Below are 17497 nucleotides of genomic sequence, written 5' to 3'. Positions count from 1 at the left end.
TGGTCAGAATATGAACAATTTATCTAGCGATAGATTGGTCTTATATCATGTCAGGTATTATTAATGTATCATTTGTGTCTTAAGTAAAGCTTTTTAAGCTCTACATAGGCATAAATTGTGAAAGGAAAGAAGAGTTGAGATTTCTAGTTGTGTTTTCTTGTCATTAAGGTAGGTAATAAGATGCCAAAACAAATACAAAGATATCAATCATCTCCCGCTGAATACAGGGTATTAGCCACTGAGTTGAACCTCCGCAAATTACATATTTAATGCAATTCAGTGTTTCCTATAATAGTTACTGCTGTATGATAATCATGAATATATGCTGAAAAGCTTAATTGTCAGATTTACCAATATAAGTAGGCTATCGCTGTGTGTGTATGCATGTACTAGTGTGTGTGTGTGTGTGTGTGTGTGTGTGTGTGTGTGTGTGCTGCAGGCAGTGGTTCTTCAGGACATCAATCTTTGTGTTTTGTGTGCATGTGCATTGATTATGAGCACTAATGATGAAACATTAGCAACCAAACAGAGAAGCAAATTAACAAATAGTCAATACTTGGAGCTACCTTGGCTTTTAACAGGCCGTCACTCACTGCTGGTTTTGACAGTTTAGACAAGAAAATCAAAATGGCCACCTGAGATATTGAGAGCAGACACTGTGGCCGGGTAGCAAAGACGTTACATATACATGGTTTTTATGTGTGTGTGTGTGTGTGTGTGTATGTGTATGCTTGTGTGTGTGATACATCTCTTTCTCAGTGACTCAGTTGTGAGCTCCTGTAGTCACACTGCTGTATGTGATGCCGACTGCATTATAATAATATAGTTGCTTCTAAATGCAAAATGCAAACATTGCCTGTTTTATAATAAAGTGAAGTTTTGAGTCATTCTCTTTTCAGAACAGCTGGTGTTCTCTGGTTATTTATTTACCAATTAGTCAGCTCAAAGTCTCAAAGGCTTGTTTCATCAGCTGTATCATACAGATAATACAAATAAAGATTTTTCAGAGAGATTAAACAGAGAGATGGGATGGGGAATAATATAGGAGGGGCTGTTAAAATGGACAGATACCAAAGATGATAAGTAATTTGTGGCTAAACTTTAAACTCAAAGAAAGTTATGTATTGTATGGAAGACCAAAGCTGACATATAATAGAAAAAATTAAGTGAAGGATTAGATAAACTGACAATACATTTATTATAAGGAATGTCATTTCAATCAATTCTGCTTGCTTGAATCTCCATAATTTAATAAAGCTGATTCTAACAGGGATTGTAGAGATCCTGTTAGACATTTGTGTGAAACTTTATCATAAGGTATGGCAAAAAAACTAGTGTTGTGAACTGACAGTAACCTTGACCTTTGACCACTGAAATCTATTCAGATTAGAGTCAAAGTGGATATTTGTGCCAATTGTACCATTTGAGGAAATTCCCTCAAGGCATTCCTGACATATCACAATCACGACATCCAGGCGGACAACCCAAAAACATAATGCCTCTGGTCACAACTTTTATGCCAGCGTACTGTAGAGGCATAAAAATCATTAAGAAGATGAAGTCCAAAACACCACCAATGCATTTTTGTTTTGATGACTTTGTAGTTTTTGACTGACCCTCTCATGTCACAATTTTTTATACACAGGAGGAATTGAATATTGGAATTACTGTAAAAATGGTTGTTTTTGTTTTCACTGATATGGTAGGAAGTAAAACATAATGGGTTGCAGTTTACATAAACAAGTTTGACTCATACTTGCTCTTTGTCACTAAACATCCTCCAAAAAGCTCTGTGCAGAGTGACGGGTTCAAACACTGCAGAAGTCCTGTCTCTAATGGAAGTCTTGTTTCTACTTCCTCAGGGATCAAACCTGTGACCTTTCCATTATGGGACCGCCAGGACAACACCCCTCTCTCTGGCTCCCTGTCTCCCTCACTCACTTACCCAGTCACTCACACACTCACCCCCTCTTAAATTGATCGCACTTGCAGTGCATTGTGGTCCGATTGCTCAGTGTGATCCCTGGACAGCATGGTTCAGCAGCCTGTCTCCCCCGGACGCTCGCTCTGCACTTCTCCGCTACAGGAGTAAGCACTCTGTCACTTTCACTGATGATGCAGGGGACACACACACACACACCCACACCCACACACACACACAGTCACCTTTTCATGCACAGACATAAAACTAGAGGAACTTAGAAATTAAACAGTTGCAATCACGAGGTGTCACCATGTTGCTGCTTGATATCACAATAACCACTGGATGAAAATGACAGGTACACACAGTGTTTTAGTGTATGTGCATGTGTGATTGGGTGTTGTATCATCTCACAAAATACTGCTTTTTTGTGTGTTTCTGTTGGAGATTGTGGAACTTTAATATAATTAATTAATTGGTAAGTGGACTTCTGAGACTTGATTTTTTAGATAGGTCTAGAAGAACCACATCTGTTTCTGAAATTGAGGACTCACTGTCTCATCAGAATTTTGAGTGATGGATCTGCCAGTCCGTGCAGTGCTAGAATGGAAAGCTTGACAGGTGTAATAACAGCAACTAAAGGGTGAACTTTACACATGTACTTTACCTTTTTTTATATCCTCATCTGAAGTTAGAGGATGAAATTAATCAACCTTGGATTTATCCAGTTTTTCACCCAGGTGATATAAAACCATTCATATTAACATAATAGCTCAGGAACATCAATGTCTACCTTTAAAAATGGATGAATTTAAAACCTTTCTGTTGATGATGGAGAGCACATTGATTTCCTCCGGCCTTTTCAGACATTCAGCTTAACGTCAGACTCGCGCAGCTAATTGACTATTTGAAGGATGCACCTGTGATTGTTGGAGACTGACCGCTCGGGATTCACCTACCTCTGGTTCCACCTTTCACTACGATCAAAAGGATGGTGGTTTGATTGGTTTGTCAATAATATGGATTGACTAACTGGACAATTGACTCACTGATAACTCTGCCTGTCATTGGCCCTGTACGAGTCTCTTGGACCAAAGGAGGCTCGGCACTCTTGACAAAAGAATCCCCTCTAGAGTCGAGTCTTTTCATCACTATGCACCTGCCATAGTGTGTTTCTTTTCATGAAGGGTCCCTTTTCCATTTCATTTTGTGTTTCATTGCTTTACCTGTGACCATGAATGATCCAAAAGAACTTTCATTCAAAACATAATATACATTACATTACGTATGTATATTGGCATGTCGGTCTGTAAAGATGTAGTCATTTCCTCAATTATGGACAAGCACCTTGAGAAAATTACTTTCAAGCTTTTCATTATGTCCTTTTCAATTTATTTTAAAAGAAATATTTTGACTCCTACTATCCACCTCTTTGCGTGTGTGTGTGTGTGTGTGAGTGTGTGTGTGTGAGAGAGAGAGAAGGAGAAAAGCAGGAAAAAAAGAAAAATATCAATTCTATGTGTCTCTTTCCATTTTTCTTATCGACGGCTACCTATTAATTCAAGATAGATTGCGGCCCTGAGATAGTGATAGACAAAATTATAGAACACTCAAAATCAATTTTCAATTGGTAAACGTTGAAACTCATTGAACACAATTCAGTGCATATTTCTCCTCCAGGGCATGAATATCTGTACAGCTGTGTGTGTATGTACCCATTAAGTATAGTTATGGTAACATGTCACTCAAAAGATTTCTACGTGTTGAGGTTAAAAGTGGGAGAAATTTGGGGAGTGATTTTCTTTATTTGTCTCGGTTGTGTCAACAGCATATCAGCGACTGACTATCAGGTCATCTTTCCTATTGAAATACAGCCATATGAATGCCTTTGAAGCAACAGTTGTACGTAGCCTGGATGTTTAAAATACTTTCATTTATAAATCAAATTTATCCAATTAAATCTGTAATGTAATTTAATCTGTCAAGACTTTTGTCCTGCATGGGTGGTACCTTTGACTACAGCGTGGAAGAAACATTGCCTCTTCCGATCACATTTAGTCATCCCTTTCTGAAAAAAAATGATGTCAGTGTGTTTTTCTTCCGATCACATTTAGTCATCCCTTTCTGAAAAAAATGATGTCAGTGTGTTTTTAAATAGATTACAAATAGCTTTTTATATGATTTAAAGGAAGGAAAAGGGTATTTGGGAGCATGTCTGTTGATTCACAGCAGCTTGCAGGCTTAATGTCAGTGTTATACTGCATGGAACAAATAACAAAGTAAACCTGCACTGTAGCCTACATGTCATAGGCAGACAGCAGTGGTACTAAAGGGTAAGGGCTACACACAGGGCTACACCAGCATCTAAGTGGACCGAATGGACAGAACATTCATGTCCTGTTAAATGTCCTGAAGCTGAGCAGCTACTTAGCTATCTACCTGCTACCTGGCTGTCATTAATACAAGATAAGGTGCAGGACAAGACACATGTTCATGTTTGTAAGCTAGATAAGAAGGAGTGTGGGTTATTTTTCAGAGTCTGTGGCTCTAGTGTAGCAGGATGCAATCAGGCTCAGTGTGACCATCTACTCTGCCAGTGATAGAGCGCTGATGTTACTGCTTTATGCAAAGATTTGATTGGCCGTGTCGAACTACAGTAAGGTCTTGATCTATGTAAGCTGGTAACTTAGAGTACTTTACTGGGTTGAATAAGGCAAAATTACTCATTTGAATTTCTCCCTTTTGGCTTCTGTTTTTTTCTCAAATGACTACACAGGATGAATGAGTTATAGAGTTCACTATATGCTGTAGCTGACAAAAATCTTTTAAAACAGGCCATGTGACCATTTGTCTTGGCAGCATCTCTATGTTTTAAACTTTCTCGCTAGTGCAGCACAAATCCTCCCCAGTGCTTACATGACAAATGTATTGACCCCAGCACCTCATGGCTGGGCTGCCACCCAGCCGGATTAACCTACAGGCGCAAATTGTTCCGGCAAAGTTCGACTCTGTTCTTTCCTAACAGTCAGAGACCCCATTTAAACTTATCACATGTCTCATATTCTGATTAAATCCAGATATGATTTAATACACTTTTGTTTAACTGTGCTGCATATATGCATCTCTATTAGCTTGATCACACATCTGATTGCAGCCAGGGCTACATGCAAATCAGGGTCAGTCTTTTTAGAGGACATGATAATGAAACTAAAGTACATTGTCTTTTTTGCTTTTTTTGCTTTTCCACCGCCAAAGCTCCAGCCCCGAGCTTCAGAACGGGAGCCAGAGCAAGCACCAACTCTTGTCTACTCTGGTCTAAAGCAAGAACCGATTACGTCAGCGGACTGGGGGTGGGGCTAACGTTTATTAGCCGGCTAGCGGGGTTAACATTCATTAGCTGACTAGCGGGGCTAACATTTATTAGCAGACTAGCGGGGTTAACATTCATTATGCATTTACAGAGGGTTAAAGATTTGTTGATTAAAAGTACTATTTTTATCATATTTTTGCCAAAGCTGTCGTCTTCTTCTTCTTCTTCTTCTTCTTCTCTAGCACCAGCTCCAAACGAGCACCAGCTCCAGTTCGGTTGAAAAGGAGTAAAAGTAATTGTCTTCTCAAGAACAAGGAATACTATTAACAACATCCACTTTTGTTTGCAGTTGCAGTGTTGTTCTCAGAGATTAAAACGCTACAACACCAAGAAGAAGACAACTTTACTCTCTAACATCAATTTAAACTTTGCTAGACTGTCTCGTTTGGTTTCTGTCAGTATGTGTTCCTGACTAAACCTGTCTGCCATCTTGAAAAGACAACATGAAAGACCCGTTGCTTCACAGAGAGCAGGTGAGTTTGAAGCCCTCTAACGGTTGATGTGAACCTGTATATATTAAGTTTGGTTATGTGTGATATTGTGAGCAGTAGTTTAATAAAGGGCAGCTGAACTTTGTGGCCACTGAGCTTATTGTTTATCTTTCTTTAGTTCTTCAAAGCCTCTGTTTTACTGTTCATCTGTTCTCCGTTTTCCCCTCTCTGTCTGCCGTCTGTCATCTTTTCTCTGGTCCAGTCCGCTCAATCCCAAATGTGTGAGAGACAACAAACTGAGGCCAGCCCTCATTGTACTGAAATCAGCTTCAGTGACTCAAATCTGGACCTGAATCCATGTCAGCATTTGTTGTTGTTTCTGAACTGCGACTTAGAGGGCAGACAACTTGGATGCAAACAGGGTTGCCAGACTGTTTGTGCTTCTGCCAAAGCTAACCAGTCACAGTCTGGCAACCATGCCTGACAAGGGCGCTAATGAGCGTACTTAAAAGAGTCAACATAGAGAAAACAAGCAAGCCATACAAGCACAATATACAATTCCATCAAGTTCAAATTAAAGCAGGATGATTGAACATTTTTAGGATCAACTGTAACTTGTACACAGACACACAGCTCAGGAGGTAGAGCGATTGTCCTCCAATTGAAAGATTGGCAGTTCGATTCCCGGCTCCTCCAGTCCACATGTCAATATGTCCTTGGGTAAGACACTTAACCCCAAATTGCTCCCGTTGCTGTGCCAATGGTGTGTGAATGAGAATGATGAGCAGCTGTAGTGATACTCTACAGCAAAAGCAATTTGTTATATTACTTGTTACAGTACGTCAAAGATACCCTTTTAACAACGTCAAAAGCCTTCACACCCACATGTCACATAGTCTGTTTAAAAAGTCTAGAAAAAGAAAAAAACAAGATGTTATGGTTTAACGAGCAGCCAGCTCACAGTTTGGTGGGTTTAAACGACCATCCATAGCTAGCTTAACATTAGCCTCAGGGTCTGCATTGTAACCCTAACCCTAATCCTAACCCAACAAAACCAGGTGATTCTTGACAAACATCTCTCAATAGCAGGGAGTATTATTTTGAATTTGGACATTTCCAAACACGCTGCTACGTTTAATAAGTGGAAATAGTCCAACATACTTTCAAGCCATGTATCCTTAAAATAACAAGAAGAAAAATACTTGCTTTGTCTTCATATTATTTTATTAAGACAACGTGTTAGTGCTCCACTTCCACAAATACAGACAGGAGAATAATTATAGTACTTGAGAGCTATAATATTGGTGAGAAAATACAGCTGAAGAGAGATACTATGAAAAAAAAGAAAAAGATACTAGATACAGTATGTTTATGTTCTGATGCCACCTGCTCCACTTTAGTCAGTCTTGTCAGCAACATAATGTTACAGCACAATCCTGTCATTTTAATTTGCCTTATGTCTTCATGTCTTCAGTACCAATGATGCTTGTGTCAAACACAGAGGCATAGTGCACTAAAATGTGATTTAATTTGATCTGATTAGATTGATTGAAGGAAGGAAGTAATTGAATAATTATATAAATATTTACAAAGAGAGAGAGAGAGAGAGAGAGAGAGAGGGAGAGAGAGAGAGAGAGAGAGAATGACTCATCCTTGAACTGGGTTGAAATCGATTGTGTCAAACCGAGAGGAAAATGTGTTCTCCCCTAGGAGAAGTATAAAGGAATAAAGGACAGAGAGGAGGCAGGAGGTGCAAGAAGGAGAGAGAGTAAAAGGGTTCTCCCAAAAACAAAACAAAACAAAACAAAACAAAGAAACCCAAAATGCATATATAGCATATATGCACAATTTGTGTGTGTGTGTGTGTGTGTGTGTGTGTGTGTGTGTGTGTGTGTGTGTGTGTGTATGCAGTACATTTATTGCAAGCAGTGAGTCACACTTGTATCCCTCATTGCACCTTCTGTACAAAAAGCTGAGAAATGACCTCAGGTAAGGTGTAGCTAATTTCTGTCTTATTCAGATGCACTTCCTCCCTTTGTGACAATTTTTCATTTGCCATTGAATCTGTCATCAGCAAGTACTTTAATGTGCTCTCTGAGAATTTGAGCCCTTTCTGCATAGATTGTAATTATGCAGTCTTTGCTTGGAATTATTCAAAATTTGTAGTCTTATTTTAAAAATGGGGATGATTTTGAAAGTTTAAAATCATCAAGAAGTCAAAGAGCTGCCTAGAACAAGTTTACACAGAGCACTGTCTGAACACTATGTATTATTAGATCTCATGTGATCAAACAATATCTGTGTGTTCCAACAGCATGGCAAATAGTTTTAGAGGCGGTGTGATCACATACAAAGCCAATACAAAGATGTGAGTAGATACAAATTCACATGAAGATGTGTCAGCACGAGTTGAAAATATTTCAATTAAATTTCAATTAACTTTGATTAAACACACCAGCACCTGAATATCTTTAATAACTACTGATCTTATCGGAGGCACTTTAGAGATTAAATTAGAACAGTTTAGCTAGCTAGTGAGCTCACCAGAGAGGATGCAGCTCACCTGTCTGTGTTGATCAGGCTGCTGCTGATATTATTATTGTAATGAAATGATACCAGACAACCACAAACAGTTCAGTCAGACGAGCTGTGACTAATTTGTCTTATAAACGATGTTCATGTCTTCATGACACGTGCAATAATAACGCTGTTCTTGATCCTGTCATGGATAAGGAGAGAGCTGGCATTAAACACGTAATATTTATCTCACCAATTTGTGTTTGAATTGATTACAGAGAAATTAATTTAACTAAGCTCAACTGTTACTGACGCTTTGGCTCTTTGAAAAGGTCCTGATGTTTTAATGTGCTTTTGGGAGGAATTTTCATCAACATTAGTAAAGGTATTTAATTAAACAGCATGCCTGAGCATTAATCACAAATCACCACTGAATGTCTTAAATTAAATATAAAATTGAATTATCTTAATTTTATTCAAGTCATTTAAATTCTGTGACGTTAATATTTAAACTGTAAATACAAACTGCTCTATATTCTCCATCTCACCGACTCCACTGCTGCTGCTGCTCCTACTGCTGCAGGGCTGCTGCTACTTCACAGTGCGTACAGCTCCAAGTGGAGGGTTGCCAGATCATCAAGTCAAGTATCTCCCATATCCTGCTCTTTCACTACTTATCATAATAGCACACTTCTTTACAGAAAACACACAAACCTGTCAACTCTGTAGAGATATTACTATTAATATAATGTGGAATTAAAGTGGCTGGATTGTTTGAGATTGGTATAAATATTGAAATTGACAGTCAAGCAACACTAATGTCCCTATCAGCCATTCCCTAATCTACAACCATGAATGGATGTCATCCTGTTCCTGTGGTGTTTCACATACTAATCTGACTATAGAGCTGCTTTATTTCTTCCTCACGTCCATTCAACAGATTTGGATTGTCTGTGTCAGTCTGTGATTCCCTGACTGATCACATGATCACAGGTATTTTTCTTTGAAACTGTTGCTGTCAACAATTTCAGCACATTTGACAGATGACTCCTATGTATTTTACAGTTGAGATGAGTAATTGCAGGCTCTTCTATATGGTGGCGGAGTACGCAAGAAGGTTTATGTGGTGAATAAAATCCCTCTTAACACTCTGTGACATCACTTCTGAGCCAGTGTATATCTTTTTTTTTTTATTATCATGAACTCCACTCTTATCTTCCTCCCATGTTCTGCCTCTGCTCCAGTCTGTTTGCCATTTCATTTTCAAAATCTAATCTTTCATTCCAGGTCTGCCATTTTTCACCTGTCTTTTACCCGCCACACTAAGTTTCACACACCTGATCACCACCTGACCAATTACCTACCTGACCAGCTGCTTCCTATTAGTCGTTTGCCTCAGTATACATGTAGAGGATGTGCTGCATTTGGCTGTGTCACATAGCAGTTATATTAAAAAGGCTTCAGTGATGAAGAGGCTTTTGTAAACTTTAATTTAATCTTTTCACAGATTTTAGGTGTTGGCAGAGACATTACAGTTCCCCTTCTAATATGGATTTAGCCATGACAAGAGTGTAAAATATGTATTTATAGTTTATATTGTTTACATGTCGCATAGAGCCATTGCATAAGCAGCATGTAATGTTTTGTGTGCCAAACTGCAATGGAAATCCCTCCCCAACAGCACTGTGCCAGTCCCATTTTGGAGTGCACCCTCTTTTACCCTTCACATTGTATTTCTAAACCAGATAGTCCGTATTTCCTTAGCTTTTTTTTCTTTCTGTCTGCCTGTTCTGATGATGTCTTCTTTTTTAACATTTCCCTGCTTTTCATCCTTTAACTTTATTTCCCTTATCTGACTACATTCACATTGCCTGCTTTTTGACCATATAAAACCAGTTTTACCACACTATACTGCCTCCTGAATTTGCACTCAAGCACAGCTTTCTTAGCCCATTTTCAGCACTATGCTTTTTTTTCATTGTGAATCGACTTATAGATGTAGGCTACCTCAGTTCCAAAGATTTAAAGCAACCTTTGTTAACTCAAGGTGAAAATGAAATTAATGGGTCAAGTGGTTAGAGCGCATAACACATACGCAGCCGACCCGGGTTCGAATCCCAATTGGAGGTCCTTGGCTGCATGTCACAACCCCTCTCTCTCCCATGTTTCCTGTCGGTCTACTGTTAAATAAAGGCGTCTATGCCAACAAAACTATATATAAATGAATGGAAAATGGAGGTGGGCACAGGTATGGAGGTATAAAGAGAAATAACTTTAGACTTGGTGTTATTGATTGGCAGAGGGAGCATCTGGTATCCTTCAGGTGAAATTGTGTGCCTGCTCCACATTCTCCTTAGGAGGTGGGAGGTGCAAGACGGAGAATTGTAAAGGGTTCTCTCGAAAACAAAACAAAGCAACAACAAAAAAATCCCCCCACACACACACACGCACACACGCACAAAAACATACTTAGGAATGAAGCTATTAAAACTCATACAGAGAAGGCATTTATTGTAAGCAGTCATGTAACACTTTTAACCCTCATGATACCTTCTGTGTAAAAAGCTGAGACATGACCTCAGGTAAGGCGTTCAGGGAGAAACCAGACTGGCTCATCTTTGTCATCTTTAAAGTGCTCTCTGAGACTTTGAGCCCTTTCTGCACACTATCTGTTAGATTGCAATTTTTCAGGAAGATAGAATAACTCAAAATTTGTAGCCGTTAGTCAACTTTGTCTAGTTTTAAAGATGTTTTTGTTTTTCTTCTTCTTTTCTTCTTTTCTATTACAACTATGTCTCAGCTCATTCAGGGAATCATCATCCTATACATAAGTCTGAGTCTGAAAATGACGTCAGACTTACTGCTCCTGTAGTGTCTCATTATAAACTAATAAGGCTATAGGCATTTATTTATAGCTGCTTTATCTCTTCCTCGCATCCATTCACTTCTTTCAGTCATAAACAGATTTGAATTGTCTGTCAGATCTATCAGTCACATTGTGTGAGTCCCTGACGCTGCAATAAATCTATAATCAGTGTTGAAGCAGCAGTTACCGGACAACAGGTGTTTTGTTAGCTGTTAATCAATTCAGGACATTCGATAGATGATTTCTTTGAATTTGACTGTTGGGATGAGTAATTGCTGTCTCTTCTATATGACGCTGGAGTAAGTGAGGATGTTTTCTATAGTGAATAAAATTCCTCTCATTTCTCTATGGCATCACTGCTGAGCCAGTGTATATCTTTTTAATTGTGTTTTCAGGGTTACAACGGTGGTTCATTTCGTACAGGGGTATATCACCATGGTAACTTGATACAGCTGACCTGCTCCAGGGCAGGTTAACTACAGAGGATCAGATCACAACCTGTCAAAACCATCAAATCAATGCAAAAAATATATATATATATTCCTACAGGATCCAAAAGTCCTGAGTTTATAATAAAGTGACATATAAAAAAAGTAATATGCACTTTTTATATATCAGTAGAAACATTTTATTGTTCTGGACTTTCTATTTTGATTTAAAACAGAGCTTCTAATAAAATATGAGATTGTTACGGCACTAAGCGCATAAAATGATGATTATTAGCTGCAATTTTTATTTCATCCCTACAGTGACAGATGACAGTGTGGATGATTTTACACTCTGACTCCATCACTGCAGCTCAGAATAAGATGAGACATCTGTGAGATGATAATTGGAAATAAAAACTAAATCTTGTCTTTTATTAGAAAAATAAATCAACACACTGTTAATTGGCTCGCATGATTATAAGACAGGATAGACCTCATCAGTCAATTCACTCTTTGCTTCAGTAGCAGAAACAGTCTGGCAGTACCTCGGCACTAAGGTCTTTAAAGTGATATATTCACAATGGTTTCTTCATTATCCAACTAAATAGAAAAAAATCCTCTATATGTAAGTCATATATAATCATTCCTACACATATTTTAAGCCTCAGCCTAATTTAAATGTATGGAAATTACTTCTAGTGATTCTACGTCTTATTCTGTTGTATGATTACAGACTATTGTTAACATGTCACTTTGTTGAATAGGACTTTTCGTTGCGCCTAAAACAGTTTTATGCAGGTACTTGATATTACCGTTTCATCTCATATCATGTGAAGAGCTTCATCCACCCGGAGTTGGATGAACTGGTTGTCAGTTTTGTATTACTGGGTATCTGGGCGGCCGTTTTTAGGCTCAGTGAAACCAGCAAAAGCTTATAGTTAGGGCTCTTAGAGCTCTTAGCTTATGCTGCTATAGGCTTAGACTGCCGGCGGACTCCCATGATACACTGAGCTCCTCTCTCCTCCTCCCTCTCTCTCTCTATCCATCCATTTATATCCATTAACATTCATGTACTATTAATGCATTCAATAACCTAAACTTCTTCCCGGGAGTTGTCTGTGCTTTCTCATCTCACAGGTAATCTGGGCCTGTAGACGTCCTGATGACAGATTCTAGTCCCGGACCTTCTAGCTTCATTGTTGATTTTCATTGTGCTTCTCTCTTCTATCCTTCTTTTCTCTCCTCTCAACCCCAACTGGTTGAGGCAGATGTTCTCCCACTCTGAGTCTGGTCCTGCCTGAGGTTTCTTCCTGTTAAAAGGGAGTTTTTTCTTGCCACTGTTGCCAAGTGCTTGCTCATGTGGGAATGTTGGGTCTCTTTAAAATTAAAACCTGAAGAGTTCGGTTTAGAACCTGCTCTATGTGATTTGGCCCTATACAAATAAAGATTGATTGATTGATTGAGCGAATGAAAAGATATCTTGGCCTGGGTTAGTTGGACTTGCTTCATAGTAAAGGCTGCAGGTCTGAAATTCCTCACCTGTCCTCTAGCTGCCACTGTTGAGCCCTGAGCACCACCTGACCAATTACCTACCTGTGCAACTGCTTCCTATTAGTCAGTCTGTGAGTCTCAGTGTACATGTAGAGGCTGTGCTACATTTGACTGTGCTACATAGCAGCCAAAATAAAACAGCTTGAAGTGGTGAGGAGGCTTTTGTAAACTTTAACTTAATCTTTTCACAGCTTTTAGGTGTTGGCAGAGACGTTACAGCACCCCTTTCCGTATCAATTCAGTCATGACAAGGAGTGTAATATTTATAGTTTGTATTGTTTACATGCCACACTGAGGCATCGATTAATTTCAGCATAAGCAGCATGTGTTATTGTATGTGCCAAACTGCAATGGAAATCCCTCCCCCAACAGCGCTGTGCCAGTCCCGTTTTGGAGTGCACCCTCTTTTACCCTTCACATTGTATTTCTAAGCCAGATTCAGTCCGTATTTCCATAACTTTATTTATTTATGCCTGCCTGTTCTGATGATGTCTTCTTTTTTGACATTTTCCAGCCTTCATCCTATAACGTTGTTTCCCTTATCTGAATATCTTCACATTGCCTTTCTTTCCACCAAATAAAACCAGTTTTACCACACTACACAGGCTCCTGAATTTGCATTTGAGCACAGCTTTCTGAGCACATTTTCTGCACTATGCTTTTTTGTTGTTGCTGTTGTTGTGAAATGAGTTATAGATAGGTCATTGTTACCTTAGTTACAAGGACTAAAAACACCCCTTGTTAACTGAAGGTGAAACCAACTGTTAAGAGAAATGATTTAGGTCTCACAGAGGTCAAACCCATGACCTTTCACTTAAGGAACATTGTCTCTTGACACCACTCGCTGCCACAATAACCTTTAGAGTGCAGTGGCTGAGGTATAAAGAGAATAACTTTGAGCTTTGTGTTATTGATTGGAAGCGAGCATCTGGCTAATGCTGTTTTCCAGGTTCTGTACTTTCTTTCAGGTGGAAGACTAGAGTGAAATTGTGTGCCTATACTCGACATCCTCTGGGAATCGGAGGCTTTATTTATCCTCTGTTAAACCTTTATCTGACTCTCCTCTCTGTTTGCTTATTTACACAGAGATTCTAATGACCCAGTCGGTGGCAGCGATGAGCAGGACAGCTGATGTAATTCACCTGCGGCTCAAACACATTAACTAGACAGGGGAAGGAGGGAAGGTGGCTGGCTTTATGCAACACTGATCCTCATATAAGCAATATGGAAGTCAGGTCAAGTGGGAAATTTCAGTTAAAGCTATGCTCCTTAGCCTCTCTTCACTTGGTGTTGATACAGAACCATAATAATCGGAGGGAACATTTCACTCAAATGTGTTATTAAGAGGAATATTGAGAATATGAAGCTGCTGGAAGGAAGGTAATCATCTTCTTAGTGACCTACAGTAAGAGAAAATAATACTGACATAAAACCTGACTGAATGTAGACAGGGGTGATTTCTATTAAAGTCAATACAACTTGAGTTCAATGAAAGATAAGAGGATTTCCCTCTTGCACACCAACCAGTGCAATGGAAATAAGTCTGGTACGTCAGGGATTGAAAGAAAATTTAATATTTGTGCACAAATGAATAATTGATGCTTTCGTATGTATGAAGTACCAGAACATAAAACACTGTAAACATTTCAACACACATTTGAGACATGTCAAAGATCATTTTAACAAGCAAAATCTAAAGTATATCAAAGCATCTCTTTCCAGAACAAAAAGAAAATCACATTAGACCGAACACTCAGTGTTTATTTTAAACTGCATTAAAATCCATGGAGGTGTGCACTTAATTGATATCAGCCAAGCTTGATAATATTGCTGCTACAAAATCTGAAACAATTTAGAGTGGATGAAGGCAAATGTAATCAATGTGGTAAGGAAGCAGTATTATTATGACAAAAAAAATGTACTATTTATAGGCTCCTCATTATAAAATCACAGCTGCTCGTCAACACTGTTGCTTCTCCCTGATGAGCAGCCACTATATCTTGAAATTAAGTAGGTAGAAATTGAAATGTCTATATCATTAACATTATTTATTATTCTTTTTTCCTGAGACTAACTCCATGAAGTGCTTCTCAGAGGCATCACACCGAGTAGGAGCACAAACTGACACCTCTTTTTAAGTTGCCTAGCAGAGTGATTTTTTTTAGGATAAACTGTGAGTTGGTAGAATCAGCATCCTTCTTTCCTTACAAAAGAAAAGCCAGAGTGCCTGAAATGTTCAGGTTCCCTATAATAAATGGACTGCATTGTAAATGGACTGTATTTGCATATTGCCCTTGTAGTCTTCCGACCACTCAAAGCACTTTCCCCTGAAAGCCACATTCACCCATTCACACACACTTTCATATACTGATGGCAAGCTGTCATGTAAGGTGTCTGCTCATCAGTCATCAGGAGGATCAAATCATTCACACATACATTCACACACAGATGACAGTATCTTTCCCATGAACACTTCGAAATGCCAATCTACCAATCAAGGGACGAGCCACTCCCCCTCCTGAGCCACAGCCATCCTATCCAGGATTAGCATATATCATATGACCATCTTGGATATGACTACTAACTGAAGCATAATGATTTTTATGCATCCATTAGCTGTGGCTCAGGAGGTAGAGCAGTCGATTCCCAGCTCCTCCAGTCAACATGTCGATGTGTCCTTGGGCAAGATACTTAACTCCAAATTGTTCGCCAGTGGTGTATGAATGTGTGTGAATGGGTAAATGTGACATGTAGTATACAAGTGCTTTGAGTGGTCAACAAGACTAGAAAAGTGCTATATATGTACAGTCCATTTACCATGTACATGTACTTTCATGCATGATACCAAGCATGCAATATTTAAATGTATATTATACCAATGGACAATGGTGTACATCAGCCGAGAGCGCATCTTTTGGCTGTTGGTCAGTATTAAGATGTCATCTACGCTTGACTTTATCAATCTTCAATTCCTCCTAATACCACATGGCCATGGGGGAATAGAGACTCCTATACAATTTTTGAGTTTTTCACTTGACCTGATTTGCATGTCTTTGGACTGGGAACTAGAAAAACCTGAAGACCAAACAACTCCCTGCAGAACAAAACCTGTACAGTGATTCACACGCACAACTTCGCCAACACTTTTTGCACTTTTTTATGATTATTGTGTGGTGCCAGCACTCTTTATGGCTTCAACCTATTCTCTCAGTTATTTCCTCTCTCATCAAAAATTGTTCCATTTCTTTGAATGAAAAGGTGAAGAATTGCCCGCCCCATGAATCACCTTTGATGGCCCACAGGGGGAAAGAAGTCACATTCATGCATGAATATATGACAACTCCACAAAAGAAAACCGTGAACAGGGTGAAATGGGAAAAAAAGAGGGGAATCAAAAGTAATACCCCTTCTCATTATTAATTTCAGGGCCTGGGGCAAAAAGTGCCCCAAGCCCTTTTTAATTTCTAACCCTGATGTTAACCCCTACTAACATTTAATTGGCTGTGAGATGAAGAGCCTGTAGATTCTGGAAAGGGAAGGTTAAAGTGGTTTGAAGTTTTTCATCCTCCACACTAATTTAAAGCGCTGCATCTGGTGTGCCTGTGAAAAGAGAGCAATTTTTTGCTGCATCTGAAAGACTCCTACCTGTCGCATACAAAGAACGCAGACTCAAAAATCAGCTTTTTCACAATTGGGGACAGAGCTTTTGTCCCTAGTTGGACAAGCCATGCCCATTAAAATGGTCTGAATAGTCTGAAATAAAAAAAAAAGCATATGACGGACCACATACTCACACACTGTGGGGTCAGATTGGTCAATTGGACTCTTATCAGTTGTTCAAAAAATTGTCTTGGAGAAAATCACCAGGAGGCTTCTGAGTTGAGTGCAGTAGAGTTTTATTGCTGGCAGAAATACCAGAGACCAACACATACAATGTAGGTGTCCCCTTTTTATACCTAAAAAAACTGCTGAGGTCTGTGGTTGTTGTGGAAAATTACTTAATTCCCTCCTTATACATTTGACACGGGTCGTACATTTCACATCTACAGGTTACAGTGTAGTGAATTCAATCAGTAAGAGCATATTAAATCACATTAACTCAGCAGGTGTTAACCAAACACAGTTCATTCTTAACCATACATCTCAATCCTCAGTATAGTAATGCAACAATCTAATGAAACATTTACACAACAACACACACACACACACACACACACGCACGCACACACACACACACACACACACACACACACACACACAGTCTTTTCAGTGTTTGCTGATAGCTGGCCTCTTTTCAAATAGTAATTGTGTGTGTTTGTGTGTGTGTGTTGCTGCTACTCTCTCTCTCTATTTCTTTCATCAGTTAAAAATATGGTTTGATTTCTGAATACAAGGTAGACTTGATTCACTCAC

Source organism: Scomber japonicus, chromosome 21 (genome assembly GCF_027409825.1).
Source record: "Scomber japonicus isolate fScoJap1 chromosome 21, fScoJap1.pri, whole genome shotgun sequence".
Lineage (NCBI taxonomy): Eukaryota > Metazoa > Chordata > Actinopteri > Scombriformes > Scombridae > Scomber > Scomber japonicus.
This window is presented reverse-complemented; position numbering follows the sequence as displayed.